The sequence below is a fragment of the Eretmochelys imbricata genome, chromosome 13 (genome assembly GCF_965152235.1).
Source record: "Eretmochelys imbricata isolate rEreImb1 chromosome 13, rEreImb1.hap1, whole genome shotgun sequence".
NCBI lineage: Eukaryota > Metazoa > Chordata > Testudines > Cheloniidae > Eretmochelys > Eretmochelys imbricata.
This window is the reverse complement of record NC_135584.1, coordinates 25,829,803-25,848,535: the sequence shown is the minus strand read 5'-3', so window position 1 is coordinate 25,848,535 and position 18,733 is coordinate 25,829,803.

Sequence of the window (18,733 nt, the reverse complement as noted above, 5' to 3'; positions counted from 1 at the left end):
GGTACATTTCTGTCCTTGATTAACTTGTCCTAAGCAGTCATCTGTAGCATCAGCCGGGTTGGAAGAGCCCGCTCTGATGGGTCATCCACTGCGTCCTCCCAACGCTGTGCCCCAGTTGGCAGCCTCAATCCTGTGCTGTCCTGGAGAGATGGGTCTGCCCATGACTTACACCAACAACGTCAGCTTCACCTCCCCTCATGGCAGCGTGTTCTGTGGCAGAGTTGCTTCTGTACTCTAGCTGTGAACGTCTTCTGAACATTCACCCCACATTTTTGCTCCTGCAGCTTAAGCTGCGAGGTCCACCCTTGTCAACCAATGGAGCTGGTCACTCCCTGTACAACACACAGCCCATTGCAGAGGAGAGGCCGTTTTTAAACACAGGGAGCTGATTTGAAAAGCTGCCAGTTTAAATCAAGAGTCACCAAGGCGTGCTGAAAACTGGCTGTGAGACACAGACCCATCTCTACAGCTATGAGGGTTCCTAAGTGCTGCACCTGCCACCCAGCCAATTAGACGCCTCTATCTTAAGCTCTATTTCAGTGTCCATGGTTTCAGACCTGCTAGAATATTTGCAATAGCAAACGCCTTGTTAATGTCCAACAATGGTCTATAAACTGGATGCTAAGGTGATAGGCACTAGTGTGTCAGCCTGGATGGATGCATGCATGCAGTCCTTAATTTGTAATGAAAAAGCCATTTTTTTACATTCATAACTGATGCAACAAGTCCAGAGATCCTGAGGCTATGAACTGCCAGGCCTAGAGGTGCCGGGTCTCAGCCCTGGCAAGTCCTGGCACAAAGTAAGCACTGGATGCATGCCAGATATATGAACGTAGATAGCCCTGACTGTTTGCCCCACAGGGAGAAGACGCATTCTATCTCCTCTTGCATGACAGTTCCCCATAGTAACAGAGAATACACCCTAACTGTTCTTGCAAACCATAGGGAGATTATTTTCTGGGGCATGGTGAAGCACAGGGCTCACAGGGAATAATCTGACAACAGTGATGATAGAATCCACATGAAAAGCTCTCACTAAACACAGCTGCCTTGAGATGCCAGATCACAGCTTGTGGGCATTGAACTCTAGATCTGGCCTCCTCTGGACCTCTGCTACAAATTGTGGGTGGGTATCCTGAAGGGATGGGAGGCCACAAGTGTTTAGCAGGCAAATGTTCTTTTGCACCTCTTGGTCTTTGCAATAGCAGCATGAGCTCAAGCTGTAAGAAGACAAGAATCAGGTGACGTCAGTAACTCCTGTTAAAATAACTACAGCTCTCTTCCTTTCAGCAATTAAGACCCTGGACCTGCAAGGACTTATGCACATGATGAGTCCCATTAACTTCCCTGGGACAACTAACATGTTAATGGCCTTGCAAGATCTGGACTTAAGTCCCCTTCCACACTACACATCACCAGTTTGTGACCCCAGAGACTTGAAGTGTAGAGAAACCCCAGCTCTGTTTTAACAGCACCTCTGCAGCATGCTGAAGCCTTCAACATGTCCAGAGCTTTGGGTCCCACAAAATGAAGTCATATGGTTGCCAACCTAGGAGACGACAATGTTGTAACTTGGTCTCCTGGCTCAGCTGGAGTTGTGTAGACAGGGTCTAAGGGATGCAACTACAACTTTAGAAACAAAGTTCACTTTACATGCTTGGGGAGCTCCTGGGGGGTCTCCTCCTTTTAACGAAGCAGAGTTGTTCCACGTTAGATTAGCCAGAAACCTGCTGGAGGTTTCAGCACTGCACCTACGCAGATGCTGGAGTGCAGAAGGACGTGTTACCCAGCCTGCAGTGCCATGAGATGCCGGGATGTGGATTAGCCCAAGCACAGAAGTGTCTGCCCAGGACAATCCCCATGGGCATCAACTGAAAGGCACAGGCATTCCCTTGAACAAACACTCCTTCTTTTGACCTGCTCACGAAAGGACCCCGCAGGCTCCCTGGGACTGATTGCTGACTCATGGGCCCAGGTGTGGGGGAGGGGCAGAAAGGGTTCATTTCTGAGAGGTCCTTCCCCACAGGTATCTCTGTGTGAGAGCATGTGCATGAACTCAAGCCTTGCCTATAGTCAGAATTGCACCATTTTAGCTCAATTCCTTTTTTACACTGATTGAGTTAAACTAGCACAAACCCCTTTGGGGGTGCGCTTAGATTGACTTTAGCCTGGTTTATATTGATTTTGATAAATCCCGTCGCTTTCAGGCTATTCCAATTCATGACATTTTTACCTCACATTTCACACGCGTCTTCACCAGCTCCTTGCGTGTGCTTCTCGGGACCCCAACATTTCCAGGGCACAGGAATTCTCCATATCCCTCTCACCACCAATCACTTTGCAAATCTACTTCCAGCTCAATATTGCTCCATTGCACAGCTTGCAAATTTCACCCAGAAGCCCCCCCCCTTAATAACAAAGACTATTGTTTTGTCCTCTCTGCTCAAAGAGACAGGCAGCTGGTCAGAGTGGCCAGGAGTTGGTACACGCTAGACAAGGGGCTGTCTCTTGCTATGGCCCTGCCTACACTACGGGTGCTATTGCAGCACTAAGACTAATGAATACTAAATGCACTGTGGTCCCACCTCCAGAAGCAGCATGGGAGTCTGTGCTGGGCCGTGCACCCTCCTGCTGTGGGACCCTAAACTGGATATTTTGGGGAGGCCACAAAGGGAAAATCAAGATCCTCTTCTTCCCTGATCAGCCCTGCCCCTGCTCCTCCTCCCCCTGGTATCTGTGGCTCCCCACGCTGCTGTGCCCAGAGGGGTAGCAGAAAGCCAAGAGCACAGGAGCAGCCCCAAGGGGGGCCACTAGTGGCTAGAGGTAAAAACTGGCCAGAGAGAACTTTTATTTTTTATTCCTTCACTCTTTCCTCGGCAAATAAGTCCCAGAGCTGAGCGCTTCACTCTCACCTCTTCTCTCGGCAGGGAGTATAACTTGAGCAGAGGGTGGCCCTGAGAACCGGGCAGGCAAGGACTTCGCCACTGAGAGCAGTGCATCTTGTTAGGTCCTGCCTACACTGCGGCCTGTCACAGGACCTGGTTGCAAGAGTTAAATGAGGGACCGTAGCTGTAAATAGTGGGTTGCCAGAACCTAGGTTAAACCCCAGACAACCCCACTCCCACCCAGGTTTCCATATTGTGTCCATCACCCTAACATACATGGGCCTGAATGGTGACAGCTCACTTTACTGGGACGTAGCTAGGTCCTGTGTAACCTACAGTTTTGAAACTGTTGTAACCATGTCCCCAACTCGGGTATAACTGTAGTGCAGATGGAGGCTAGCTATATGTCCTCCTGTCTTCGCTGCTGCATCCAACAGCACCAGATAAGCCCATTAGCTGGAGGTTTGTGCTAAAATTAACAGAGACAGGGAGTTAAAAATATTGATGTTTAAAAATCAGGCATCTGAGCTAAAGACACAGTCAACTGAAAATAACCTCACTTCTGTTGATAGCATTGAGCCCACTGTTGATACAAGTAACCCTTGAAAACCCTTAGAACTGAAAGGGATTAGAAGGAAGAATATTTCTTCCCCCCCCCCCTCCCCCAGTTTGTTTATTTAGTGCATTTGACAGCACTTTGGCCTGGTCTACACTAGAAAAGTTTTGCTACTATAACTATGTTTGTTGAGGGGGTGTGTGATTTTTTTACTGCTACTTATATTGATATAAGCCCTAGTGTGGAAACAGTTATACCAGTATAGTCTTCAACTGAAATAAACTATACTAATATAAGCACTTCAAAGGCATTCGTACAAGGGTATTTTTAGTGCCTTAACTACACTGGTTTAGTTAAAGTGGCAAAAATTTTAGACACGCCCTTTATGTATAGTCAGTTTCACCGTTCCGCTTGTAGGGTAAGTTTCCTTGAGGGAGTGAAAAACACTTATTTAAAAATTAAGAAAATGTGATTGTAAAACCACAACAATTGGTCGGGGCTGCAGAGCTGGTTTAGTACCTGAAATACTTTGAACTCATTTATTAAATTGACTAGATTTCAAGGTGATGCTGTCCCTTTGACACTCTGTTGATATGAACGAGATAATTAACACATCTCAGAGCTACTGTTTTTTAGATTGTCTACATGGAACATAGTCATTCTATTTCCATTCTGGGTTGCACTCAGAAAGCTAGAAATTTAGGCCCAAATTTTACAAAGTATCCCCTGATTTTAGGTGCCTCCGTTTTTGTGTACCCTTGAAGCAGGAATGTGTCAACTTGATTTTATAGAGGGGAAACTGAGGCACAAAGAAGTCAAAGGATTTACAGACGATCACAGTCAGTGCCATAACTGGCAATGGAACACAAATTCCCAGCTCCTAGTTTCTAACGCCTACACCACACTGCCTCCCAGAAACAGCTAATTATAAAGTAACCTAATTCAACTACAGGAGCATCCCAAAGCAGGAAATCTCCTCCCATTCCCTCACTCCACCCAGACACTAGAGTGACAATATTCTCAACCCATGAAACACAACATAAAAGAGTTATATCCTCAGAAAAAACTCCCAGTGGATGAAGATAGCATGAGGATTGGACACTGTTCCATAGTAACTTCTGAGATCACATTTATCCAGGCATAGCTGTCACATACACCAAAACCAAAGCAAATATTTTACAGTCAATCCAAGGGCAGGGTTGGTTCATCCAAAACATTATGTTTTTAATTACAAAGCGCTCACATGGCTTTCTTTAGGCAAATGGTTAATTTACCATCTCCACACAGAAAAAGATCTGCAAGAACAAAGGGATCTCACTAAATTGGATGACTGGACAACAAAGTGGCAAATTAAATTCAGTGATGATAAGCACAAAGTAATGCACATTGGAAAAAAATAATCCCAACTATACATGCAAAATGATGGGGTCTAAATTAGCTGTTGCCACTCAAGAAAGGTCTTGGAGTCATTGTGGATAGTTCTCTGAAAATATCTACTCAATGTGCAGCGGCAGCCAAAAAAGTGAACAGAATGTTAGGGACCATTAGGAAAGGATAGATCAGCAATTCTCAAACTGTGGGTCGAGACACCATTTTAATGGGGTTGCCAGGGCTGGTGTTAGGCTTGCTGGGGCACAGGGCTGAAACACAAGCCCCACTGACCGGGCCCAAAGCCAAAGCCTGAGAGCTTCAGCCCTGGGTGGCAGGGCCCAGGGTTACAGGCCTCCCGCCTAGGGCTGAAGCCCTTGGGCTGCTGCTTTACCCCTGCACCTGCCTACTGGGGGCAGCAGGGCTTGGGCGAGCTCAGGCTTCAATCCCTCATCCTGGGGTCATGTAGTAATTTTTGTTGTCAGAAAGGGGTCATGGGGCAATGAAGTTTGAGAACCCCTGGGATAGATAATATAAAAGGGACAGAAAAGATCATAACACCACTATATAAATCTATGGTCTGCCCATCTTGAATATGGTGTACAGCTCTGGTCACCCCATCTCAAAAACCATATATTATAATTGGAAAGGGTGCAGAGAAGGGCAACAAAAATGATTAGGGGTCTGGAACAGCTTCCATATGACAAGAGATTTAAAAGACTGGGGCCGTTCAGTTTAGAAAAGAGACGACTAAGGGGGGGATACAATGGAGGACTATAAAATCATGATGGGTGCGGAGACAGTGAATCAGGAAGTGTTATTTACCCCTTCACATAACACAAGAACTAGGGGTCACCCAATGAAATGAATAGGCAGCAGGTCTAAAACAAACAAAAGGAAGTATTTCTTCACACAACGCACAGTCAACCTGTGGCATTCATTGTCATGTGATGTGATGGAGGCCAAAAGCATAACTGGGTTCAAAAGAGAATTTGATAACTCCATGGAGGCTAGGTCCATTAAAGGCTATTAACCGAGATGGTCAGGGATGCAACCCCCATGCTCTGAGTGTCCCTAAACCTATGACAGGCAGAAACTGGGACTGGACAACAGGGGTGGATCACTTGAAATTGCCCTGTTCTTTTCATTCCCTCTGAAGCATCTGGCACTGGCCACTGTCAGAAGACAGGATATCGGGTTAGATGAACCACTGACCCAGTATGGTCATTCTTAAGTAGAAAGAGATCAAAAGAGCAGCCTAACCAGCCTCAGAACAGCTTAAAAAACAAAATTTTTCTCAGCTTCTCTGCAGGCTTATACACAGGCGCAATGTAGATTATATGTTACAACAATGCATCACCTTTGAATGTCCCTGGGTGCTTGTAGCCAATCGGAATACAGTAGCACATATGAATTTAGTCCATAGGCTTCCTCTTTAGAACTCATTAACTCTTCAGGTGCTTGATTAAAACATAACGTTCTGCAAAGCACCTTTTTAAGCAGGTTTCCTTGCAAGGGAAACTGCTTTGAAAATGGTAGTGCATGTTTCCCTCTGGGATCTATACAAAATTCACGGACACAGCTAGTCGGGGTGGCTAATGAATGAACTGAAATTATGATGATAATAATAACGTCTAGCTCTTATTAGGCATTGTCTGTACTCAAAGGTTGCACCAGGTTAACAATGAATTTAGTTTGGCCATAGCAACCCCTTCTGTGACACACTTAAATCAGTTTACACCTGGTTTAAATCCATTTAACTTAATTCAGTAAATTAAATTGATTGAAACCAGGTGTAAACTGATTTAACTGTGTCTACATTGGAAGTTTACACCATTTAAACTGCAATGATTTAGGTCAGGCTTGTCTACACTAGAAGGCTTTGCTGCTTTAACAATACTGGTATAGTAAACCAGCAAAACACCTCAAAGCTATGTCTGCACTACAGCCGGAAGGTGTAATTCCCAGCTCCGGTAGATGTACACATGCTAGCTCGGCTCAAGCTACTTCACTAAAAAAAGCCGTGTGGCTGGAGTGACCTGGGTGTCGACTTTGGCTAGCCACCCAAGTGCAACTGAGGGCACGTCTACACTACAAACTTAAGTCGACCTACGTTAGGTTGACTTACAGCCACCACAGTATTCGCTGCGGTGGTTCATGTCCATGCTGCCCTCCTTCTGTTGGTGCGTGTCCTCAGCAGGAGCGCTTCCACTGACTTAAGAGGGGTGGCGGGGGAAGCCTGGGCCTTCAGCTTCGCGTAGCTCCCTGCTGGGAGCCCAGCTGCACTGAGGGAGTGCAGGGAGAAGAAGGAGCTCAGGCAGCAGCTCAGCAGGGAGCCGGGACCCCAGGGGCAGCCCGGCTCCAAGTGGGGAGCCCAGGCAGTGGGCAGCAGCTGGCTGGGAACAGGGAGCCAGGATCCAGGAGCTGGGGAGGGGACAGCTGGGCTCTGGCTGGAGCCCCCCACCTATCCCTGGCTGACAGCCCAAGCGGAGCTGTGAAATTGACAAGAATGACAGCGAACAGCTGATGTAAGTAACTGGCAGCATCTACAGCGACACTGCGTCACCCTACCTGCACCAACATAGGCCCTACGCCTCTCGCGGAGGTGGACTTATTACATCAGTGTAGAAGGGCATTTACATCGGTGGGAGCAGGCCTTAGTGTGGACACTGACATAATTAGGTAGACATAAACTGCCTTACATTGACCTAACTCTGTAGCGTAGACCAGCAGTTCCCAACAGGGGGGCTGCAGGGCCCCGTGGCTAAAATCCAGAGCCTGAGCCCCAGTACCTCCCTCAGGGCTAAAGTCAGGAGCCGTGGGGCTGAAGCCCTGATGCCCAGCACCCTCCGTGGGGCTGAAGCCCCGATCCTCTGCACCCCCCGCTGGGCTAAAGCCAGGAGCCATGGGGCTGAAGCCCTGATCCCCAGCACCCTTTGCGGGGCTGAAGCCCCGATCCTCGGCACCCCCCGCTGGGCTAAAGCCAGGAGCCACGGGGCTGAATTCCAGAGCCCTGGGTGCTGGTGCTCCCAATGCGGCAGAAGCCCTTAGCCCATGGGCTGAGTTGGGGGGACATGGGGGTGTTCCCCCCCCAACTCCATCTCTCCCTGGCCAGGTCGGAGGCAGGAAGCCAGAGCCGGGCAGTGCAGGGCAGCTGCTGCTCTGGTTGGTGCCATGAAGCAGGCACCCGCAGGGTTCCCTTGTCTCCTCCTGGTGCCCCGGGTTGAAACTGCTCCTCAGCTCCCAGCCCCCTTCTCTCCTGCAGCAGCGCAGAGGCAGCCAGTAAGAGCCTCCTGGATGGGGAGACCCAGCTCCATGGCTGGCAGAGCCCCCGGGGAACAGGGACCACAGGGGAGCCCTCCTGGCACACAGCCCCTAATACCCCTCTCCCTGCACCCTGAGCTACCCCCTGCCTGCACACAGCCCCTAGCTACCCCCTCCCTGCACCCTGAGCTACCCCCACTGGCTGCACACAGCCCCTAGCTACCCCCTCCCTGCACCCTGAGCTACCCCCTGCCTGCACACAGCCCCTAGCTACCCCCTCCCTGCACCCTGAGCTACCCCCTGCCTGCACACAGCCCCTAGCTACCCCCTGCCTGCACCCTGAGCTACCCTCCTGCCTGCACACAGCCCCTAGATATCCCCTCCTTGCACCCAGAGCTACCCTCCTACCCCTAGCTACCCCTTCCCTGCACCTTGAGCTACCCCCTGCCTGCATACAGCCCCTAGCTACCCCTCTCCCTGCACCCTGAGCTACCCTCCTGCCTGCACACAGCCTCTAGATACCCCCTCCCTGCACCCTGAGCTACCCCCTACCTGCACACAGCCCCTAGCTACCCCCTCCCTGCACCCTGAGCTACCCCCTGCCCGCACACAGCCCCTAGCTACCCCCCTCCCTGCACCCTGAGCTACCCTCCTGCCTGCACACAGCCCCTAGCTACCCCCTCCCTGCACCCTGAGCTACCCCCTGCCTGCACACAGCCCCTAGCTACCTCCTCCCTGCACCCTGAGCTACCCCCTGCCTGCACACAGCCCCTAGCTACCCCCTCCCTGCACCCTGAGCTACCCCCTGCCTGCACACAGCCCCTAGCTACCCCCTCCCTGCACCCAGAGCTACCCTCCTGCCTCTAGCTACCCCCTCCCTGCACCCTGAGCTACCCCCTGCCTGCACACAGCCCCTGGTTCCCCCCCTCCCTGCACCCTGAGCTACCCCTGCCTGCACCCTGAGCTGTTTTCAAACTTTTTGAGTTGAGCCTCCCACCTTTGAGTTATAATTTTTGGTTTATTCCCCGTCCCCCGCCCCAACCCAGACAGGCTGGGTGGCCTGCTGAGGTGAGTCAGGGGGTGGAGGTCGCACTCCCTCCCTGGACCGTGCCTTGCGGAGCTGGCTCGAGCCCCACTGGCCCCTGCCCACCCAAACTAGAAGTCAAACTACACCTCTGCCTGGGCCCCCGCCCCATGCTGGGCCCTGGTGTTTTTATAGCATGTTGTGGGGGGCCTGAGGAAGAAAAAGGTTGAGGACCCCTGGTGTAGACCAGGTCTGAGATCCTACATACTTACTTGGGGGCTAGCCCAAGCCTCTGCCTGTACCTGCATGGCCACACTGATATTGTTAGCAGGCTAGCTTGAGCAGAGCTGGAAATTACACCTTCCGCTGCAGTGTAGACATACCCCTAATGTGGCCAGGAATTTAAATAAGTTCTACCGGCATCAGGCACCTTTGTACTGGTTTAACTGTGTCTACACTAGGGCTTTTCCCAGTATAACCACGAGGACCAAAGAAACCACGTCCCTACTGACATAGTTATACCAGTAAAATATAAATGTGGACTGCCCCTTAAAGTGCGATTTATGTTTACAGACAAGGCCATAGGTTGGAAATGCCCCACTGGCAGGACTGAGTCGAGGTTCTGAAATACCCTCCAACACAGTGTCTGAATGGTGCTGCAATCCAAGCAGCTCACTGTCAGACTGATTCACCTCTGTTCTGTCCCGCAGTCCCGCTTCAGTCACACAGCTGTGGACGCCTCCTGTGGCCACTGAGCGAGGGTTCCTTTTCTGTGCTCGGTACGGACATGCTCAGCACATCACACCCTTTCATTCGGTTCTCCCACTGCTGTCTGTGAGTCACTGTCCATGCACCCACCGTCTACCTGGAATCCCCTACCTAACCTGATCCACCACAGCTCTGCCCTCTAGCACACTTCCCGAAATTCACTACTGCCAGCAGGGTTACAAGCCTGGGCCCACCCCTCTTAGGAATGGTACCATTACAAATACACTAGTTCTGTAATCTTCCTACTGAGGATGGATGGTCCAGTGGTCAGGACGCTGCTTAGTATATATGGGATTAGTTCGCAGCTTCCTGGGTGACCCTGGGCAAGTCATTTAGCCCTAGTCTACACTACGGGGTTAGATTGAATTTAGTCGCGTTAGGTCGATTTTAAAATGGATGCGTCCACACAACCAACCCTATTCCGTCGACTTAAAGGGCTCTTAAAATGAACTTCTGTACTCCTCCCCGGCGAGGGGAGTAGTGCTAAAATTGACCTTGCTGAGTTGAATTTGGGGTAGTGCGGACGCAAATCAACGGCATTGCCCTCCAGGAGCTATCCCAGAGTGCTCCAATGTGACCGCTCTGGACAGCACTTTGAACTCCGATGCACTAGCCAGGTACACAGGAAAAGCCCTGGGAAATTTTGAATTTCATTTCCTGTTTGGTCAGTGTGGCGAGCTCAGGAGCACAGGTGACCATGCAGTCCCCCCAGAATCGCAAACGAGCTCCATCATGGACCGAGAGGGAGACACTGGATCTGATTGCTGTATGGGGAGAAGAAGCTATGCAGGCCAAACTCCGATCAAAAAGAAGAAATGCAAATATATTTGCCAAAATCTCACAGGGCATGATGGAGAGAGGCTACAACAGGGACACACAGCAGTGCTGCTTGAAAGTCAAGGAGCTCAGGCAAGCCTACCAAAAGACAAAGGAGGCAAACAGGTGCTCCGGGTCAGACCCCCATACATGCCGCTTCTATGATCAGCTGCATGCTATTCTAGGGGGGGACCCTACCACTACCCCACCACAGTCCGTGGACACCTGCAAGGGGGGAGTCTCACGCAACAGGAAGGAAGATTTTGTGGATGAGGAAGAGGAAGAGGAGGAGGAGGAGAAGGAGAATGCACAGCAGGCAAGCGGCGAATCCTTTCTCCCCGGCAGCCAGGACCTTTTCATCACCCTGGAGCCAATACCCTCCGAATCCCTGACCCTGAAGCCGGAGAAGGCAGCTCTGGTAAGTGCACATTTGTAACTACAGTACAGGGTTTAAAAACAACAGTGTTTAATGTCTGATTTGCCCTGAAGAATTGGGATGCATTCGCAGCCAGTACAGCTACTGGAAAAGTCTGTTCACATGTCTGGGGATGGAGCGGGAATCCTCCAAGGACATCTCCATGAAGCTCTCCTGGAGGTACTCTGCAAGCCTTTGCAGAAGGTTTCTGGGGCGGGCTGCCTTATTTCGTCCTCCATGGTAGGACACTTTACCACAGCAAGCCAGTAGCACGTAGTCTGGAATCACTGCAGCTCAAAGCATGGCAGCGAATGGTTCTGGGTTTTGGTCACATTCAAGCAACATTCGGTCTATATCTTTCTGTGTTAGCCTCAGGAGAGAGATATCATTCATGGTCACCTGGTTGAAATAGGGGAATTTTTGTAAGGGAACAGTAAAAGGACCCCATTCATGCTGGGCTGTTTGCGGTTGGCTAAAGGGATCATCCCGGAGAATAGCCATGCGGCGGTGGGAGGGGTGAAGGAATCATCCCAGAGAATAGCCACGTGGTGGGGCGAGGGAGGTGCGTGCTGTGCATCCACCTGAAAACCACAGCCCCTCCTTTTAAATGTGAAACCCAACCCATTGCTTGCTATGGGAAAGGATGGCGCTGCAGTTTGAAACCATTCCCACATGTTATGCGTAAGAAGCCAACCCCGCGTACCCTGTTCCTTACCATGGCTGCCTGGAAACCAAATTCTGTTGCCCAGCCATGTGTGATGTGTCACCATACCGGCAGGCGGTCAATATAAAAGGCAAAATGCAACCTTGTACCTAAAGCACATGTGCTGTCTGCTGTGAATTGCTTGATTCACTGTGAAAGTGTCTCCCTTTTGTTCTCAGAAATGTATCATATTAAAATTTTACTCTCCTTTTTTATCTCCCCCCCAGATGCAAATGTTTCTATGCTCCCCCTAGCATCTCTGTCCCTGAGGTTATTGCAGATTAGAAGGTGAAAAAAACGCACTTGCGATGACATGTTTTCTGAGCTCATGCAGTCCTCCTGGACTGATAGGGCACAGCTGAATGCATGGAGGCATTCAGTGTTAGAGGCCAGGAAAGCATTACGTGAGCATGAAGAGCGGAGGCAGGAGCGTAAAGAGAGGAGGCAGGAGATGATGCTAAGGCTAATGGGGGAGCAAACGGACATGATGAAGCATCTGGAGCAGCTGCAGGAAAGCCAACAGGAGCACAGACCCCCGCTGCACCCATTGTATTACTGCCTGACCTCCTCCCCATGTTCCATATCGTCCTCACCCAGACACCCAAAAACATGGGGGGGAGGCTCCGGGCACCGAGCCACTCCACTCCAGAGGATGGCCCAAGCAACAGAAGGCTGTCATTCAAACGGTTTGATTTGTCCTGTGGCTACAAAAAGCAATGTGGCCTTGTCCTTCCCTCCTCCACCACCCCACCCCACATGGGCTACCTTGTCAGTTATCTCACTTTTTTTTAATGAATAAAGAAAGAATGCATGGTTTCAAAACAATAATTACTTTATTTTGAAGGAAGGAGGGAGGGTGGTTTGGTTACAGGGAATTAAAATCAACCAAGGGGGGCAGGTTTGCATCAAGGAGAAACATACACAATGGTCACATCGTAGCCTGGCCAGTCATGAAACTGGTTTTCAAAGCCTCTCTGATGCGCAGTGCACCCAGCTGTGCTCTTCTAACTGCCCTGGTGTCTGGCTGCTCAAAATTGGACACCAGGCAATTTGCCTCAACCTCCCACCCCGTTATAAACGTCTCCCCCCTACTCTCACAGATATTATGGAGCACACAGCAAGCAGCAATAACAATGGGAATGTTGGTTGCGCTGAGGTCTGACCTAGTCAGCAAACAGTGCCAGCGAGCTTTTAAACGTCCAAAGGCACATTCTACCACTGTAGCTCACAAAAGCTTATGTTCAAATAAATTTGTTAGTCTCTAAGGTGCCACAAGTCCTCTTTTTCTTTCTACCACCATTCTGCACTTGCTCTGCCTATAGTTGAACTGCTCCTTACTACTGTCCAGGCTGCCTGTGTAAGGCTTCATGAGCCATGGGAGCAAGGGGTAGGCTGGGTCCCCAAGGATAACTATTGGCATTTCAACATCCCCAATGGTAATTTTGTGGTCTGGGAAGTAAATCCCTTCTTGCAGCTGCTCAAACAGCCCGGAGTTCCTAAATATGCGAGCATCATGCACCTTTCCCAGCCATCCCACATTGATGTCGGTGAAACGTCCCTTGTGATCCACCAGTGCTTGCAGCACCATTGAGAAGTACCCCTTGCGGTTTATGTACTGGTTGGCAAGGTGATCCAGTGCCAAGATGGGGATATGCGTTCTGTCTATTGCCCCACCACAGTTAGGGAACCCTATTGCAGCAAAGCTATTCAGTATGACCTACACATTTCCCAGAGTCACTACCCTTGATAACAGAACGTCAATGATTGCATTGGCTACTTGGATCACAGCAGCCTCCACAGTAGATTTGCCCACTCCATATTGATTCCCGACTGACCGGCAGCAGTCAGGCATTGCAAGTTTCCAAAGGGCTATCGCCACTTGCTTCTCAACGGCCAGGGCAGCTCTGATCTTGGTATTCCTGTGTTTCAGGGTGGGGGAAAGCAACTCACAGAGTTCCAGGAAAGTGGCCTTACGCATGCGAAAGTTTCACAGCCTCTGTGAATCATCCCATACCTCCAACACTATGTGGTCCCACCAATCCATGCTTGTTTGCCAGGCCCAGAATCGGCATTCCACTGTATCAACCAGCCCCACTGCTGCCATGATGTCCCAATTGCCACAGCCCATGCTTTCAGGAACGTCTGTGTCCATGTCCTCATCAAAAATCCTCCTTGTGCTGGCATCTGTTAGCCCGGTTCTGCATATACTCCAGGATAACACGCAAGGTGTTTACAATGCTCACAACAACAGCGGTGACGGTGAGTTGAGTGGGCTCCATGCTTCCTGTGGTATGGCGTCTGCAGGAGAGCAGGAGAGCACAGTTGCAGCAGAAGCGGTGGATGACGACGGTTAGCAGCACCCAGGAGGACCAGAACAGATCCCCCGAGCTGCAGGAGAGCAGAGTTGCAGCGGAAGAGGTGGATGATGACAGTTAGCAGTTGTAATGCACCATCTGCTGACAGCAGCATCCAGGACACAACAGCAGCAGTGATGGTGAGCTGAGCTGAGTGGGCTCCATGCTTGCCGTGGTATGGTGTCTACACAGAAAAAAAGCATGAAACAATTATCTGCCATTGCTTTCATGGAGGGAGGGGCGACTGACGACATGTACCCAAAACCACCCACGACAATGTTTTTGCCCCATCAGGCATTGGGAGCTTAACCTGGAATTCCAATGGGCGGTGGAGACTGTGGGAACTGTGGGATAGCTACCCACATTGCACTGCTCCATAAGTTGATGCTAGCCACGGTAGTAAGGACGCACTCCGCCTACTTAATGCGCTTAGTGTGGACATACGCAATCGACTGTAAAAAATTGATTTCTAAAAATTGACTTCTATAAAATCAACCTAATTTTGTAGTGTAGACATACCCTTAGGCCTGAGTTTCTGTACTGATTTCACTGTTTTGATTTGGGGCATGATTTTGATCTGGATAGAGTTAAATCAGTACAACCCCTAATGCATTAGCTGCACTAGACTAAAGGGTACTTATATCAGGATAGCTTACTCCTAGACATTTCAGGACATGAGCTTTATATCACATCCCGAACTGACATCTTTATACCAGCCTAAAACGGTGTGCAGATCAGGCCTAAACTGATATCGTTAAAGCAGTACAAAAATAGATGTCTATGGCTCAGTTCCCCACGTGTCTATCAACCAGGATAATAGATAAATGGTCAGGATAAACACAGTAGATTGTGAGTCACTTAGTTACTTTGGTAATGGGGGACCAAGAGGGAGCGTTAGTAATGAAAGCAATTGTATGATCTTATTGCTGTTTCCCTGAGCTTCCCTCTCCAAACTTGCATCCATCTTTTTCTAGAGGTGCTCAGCTCCCATGGTATCCCATGGTATTCCTCCCATGGTATTGCCATGACAGAGACTCGATTAAAGCCTAGGTGGACAGATTGGCTCTCATCTTTTAGACTGTGCACTCTTAGGGCAAGAACATTGTGTCCCTTCTCTGTAATGTGCCCTACACATTCAGGGGGCTTTATAAATAATAATCTCGTTAGGTGTATCTAGAATGGGAAGTTCCACCTCCTATTTTACCAATACCAGTAGCCTCCGTGAGGCTGTAGTGTAGACAGGGTGCATGCATTTCCCCCCTGTGGTATCTAACCCACAGAGCTGTAAAAATGCCCGAGCCCTTTTTGTGTTACTTTTCCCACCGCTGTAACCAGCAATGGATAACGATGGGGTCTGATCTTTTTCCTGGAAAAGATCCTGATGAAAGCCCTTACAATCCAAACCGGGCCCAGAAGTGGAGTCACTTGACTCAAGTCACAGGCACAGGGCTGCCACTCGAGCTCTCCTGACTCCTATATGCAGAACTCCTAGTGCAGTGACTACACCACACCCCACTTACACCTCCCAGCCGCTCTGCCTGTCACTAGTGCTAGCAGCCAATGGGAGCCCAAGAGCATTCTCATTGGCCGATGGCACTGTGACCCACTCCTCAAAGCCCTAGGATGCTGTCATCTTGAAATACCCCTGGCTGTTTACAAGCCAGTCATCAAGGTGGGTTATAAACTGTCTAGGGCGGGGCCAGGTTCCTTTTATGTCCTACCTAGTGCAGAGCATATTGTCTGCACTTAAATAACAACAATAAACAATAATCAAGCTGCCCACACTCCATGCCATCTGCCTCTATTTATTTCAACTAGTTACCATTCCTCCATGCTGTTCATCTCAAACACTCCCCGGGCCCCAGGATTTCTATGGTGTTACTTGATGTGCCCCATTTCCCTCCCTGTACGCTAGTCCTAGCATTCCGATGCCAGCTGGTGTGTACAAAGAACACAGGTGCCAACCTGCCCTTTTCCTGCCAGGTACCCATTACTTTTTAAACACTTTTCTCTTTCTGTCCTCATGTTATAATAAAGACCAGCTGCTCCCAAGGCTTTTCAGAGGGAGCTAAATCTGTGCCCATTTCCCCTCCCAAACACCCCTATTAATTGCCATTCAATGTTTGGCATCTGTGCCAGCCATACGGGCACCCCTGAGGAGTTTATGGAGCGATGCTGCCAAGTTTGGATGGGCTCTTCCTTACCCCTTCAACGCTCTTTTGCCTCTCACCTTTCCACCTCAGGCCTAAAGTCACTCATTAACTCCTCAATCACTTAAGTCTGGAGCCCAATCTCCCCCTACCCTCAGGAGATCAGAAAGCAAACAGGGAGCTCTCAGGGGGCCATGATCTCCCAGCTCCTCAGTACACACAAAATGAATGAGCAAACAGAACCGGGGAAAACATTTGATCAATCCCATCATGGCTGTGGCATGGGAGGAGGCTCTCAGAAAGCTTGGGTAAGTCACTTTGATTCCCATGTCTCTGAACCTCTGGCTGCAAACCTGGTCCAGTTGTCACATGTGGACAGGCCTTCTCATGAGCTTTCTGTCACCCTGGCCCCTGCTGTAGCTGGAGCCAGGAAACGAAGAGGGGTATAAAATGTGGGCCCAGGCAGTGCCGAGAGGCAGAGCTAGGTTAGGGGGAGAGGAGAGGATTTTGGTTCAAGGGGGAATTGTGACCCAGGTTCAGGATTGGATTCAACAGAGCCGAAATGCTGCTAGCTGCTCTTAGGAGATGTCTGCCCCCGAATGGTGGAAATTTCCTGGCTCTAGCTGATCTAGCAAGGTCTCCGCCAAGTCAGATCTTGCAAGGTCAGATTCCCCTGCAACAGTTCTGCTGTCTTGGACCGTTCTGACGAGATTTCAGCCAGATCTGAAACAGAACCAGAAAACAAGCCTTTTCTCTTTGTGGGGCTGCCCTGGACAGGACCGTAACCAGGGCGGGGCAAGTGGGGCAGCCCCCCAGGGCGCAAAGCCGCCGGGGTGGGAAAACGGGGTGCAGTGCAGGCAAATGGGGTCACATGCCCCCTCAGATTTCTGCCTTCCATTTAGCACAGAACTTTTCAAACTGAGGCGTCCCCGACAGTTTAAAAACCATCTCCGCCTGCCAGGAGCTGGTAGATCAGAAGTCGGTTAGAGCTGTGCGGCCCACTTGGATCCCTGGCTCTCCACACTGTGAGAGCTGGTTGGCCCCCTAGCAGCCCTCCCTGTCACGTTCCCTTAGCCGGGCCAACCCTGCACTTCCGGGCACTCCCCTGGCAAGGCAGGTGGCAGAAATCTGAGGTGCGCCCCCAACACGCTCTTGCCTCTCCTTCGACGGCGCCCAGTGCCAGCCAGTGATGCCCCCTGGAGCTGGCCCTGGCCTGGCTGCCGTGAGATGCTCCCCGAGGTGTTCATTTGCTGCTGCCCTGGCACTCCTGGCTCTGCGGCTGTTCCTCAGTCCAGAGGCGACATGTGGGGTGGTCACATGCCCCCTCCTGAACCTTTAAATTGTGTCCCCACACCCCACATCAAGAGTTATTCTTCAGTCAACCTGGCTACCGCCTGTTGAGGGGGGTGGATTAACTACAGTGACGAGAAAGACCCTTCCCCTGCTGAAGCAAGTGTCTTCACTACAGCAGTGCGGCTGCCGCTGCAGTGTAGACACAGTCTAAACGAACAGGACCAACAAAGGGCGGGAGGGGAAACCGAGGCACACAGGTTCAGTGACTGCCTTGCCCAAACTCACACAGCAGGTCAGGGTAGGCTCTCATAGCGGCTGACCTTTTAAATACTGTACAGAGACCTGCTCTCAGTAAATATGCCCAAGTCCTCCCTCCACTACAGCTCTCCACGCCTGTTGCTATCACCAGTGGGGAGTTACGGGTTCCAGTAGGCCCAGAGTGGACAAGAACCTAAGGATGCTGCAGCCCAGCCAGTGTCCCTCTCCAATATCCCTTTTCAGGTGCCCCTTGACCCAGCTGGTTGATTGTTTCTTCAATTGCCTGGTCTTAAGGGCATTCGCATTTCAATGAGCCTCATTAGGCTTTGCACTGAGGTAGACAGGGTGTGGGAGGTGCTATTGTTTACTGGAGACTGTTTTCTGCAAAGCTGGGCTCAAGGCAGTAGCCTGCTGGTTTCATCAGGAGGACCCTGAAGAAGCAGCAACATCCTTTAAAGAAAATCCAGCCTGAAGATTTATATTCTGTGCCACCCTGGAACCCTGGGAAAAGATTGAATCTTCATGGCTCTTTACCAACATGCTTTGGAAAAGACCCTCCTTCTGCCCTCTCCTCTGAACAGGAAACTCTGACATGTCCACTGGTGAACATGCCACTCAGTGAGAGTCTACAGAAGCACAAGCCCTGCCCCAACTCTAGCTCATATTCTCCATCACTCAGTAACAAAGGTGCAGCTCAGCTTGCCTTTGTGACACTCCTTATATTTTCTCATCCGACTGAGATTCCTGTCTTCTTCTCCTTGCCCGTGCAGCACATAGACACCCGGCTTTTGGAGCTGATAATTTTCAAAGGCAGAATTGGCAGCTGGGTGCCTGGGCAACATTTTCAACAGCTCTAAGTGACTTAGGACCCTAAATCCC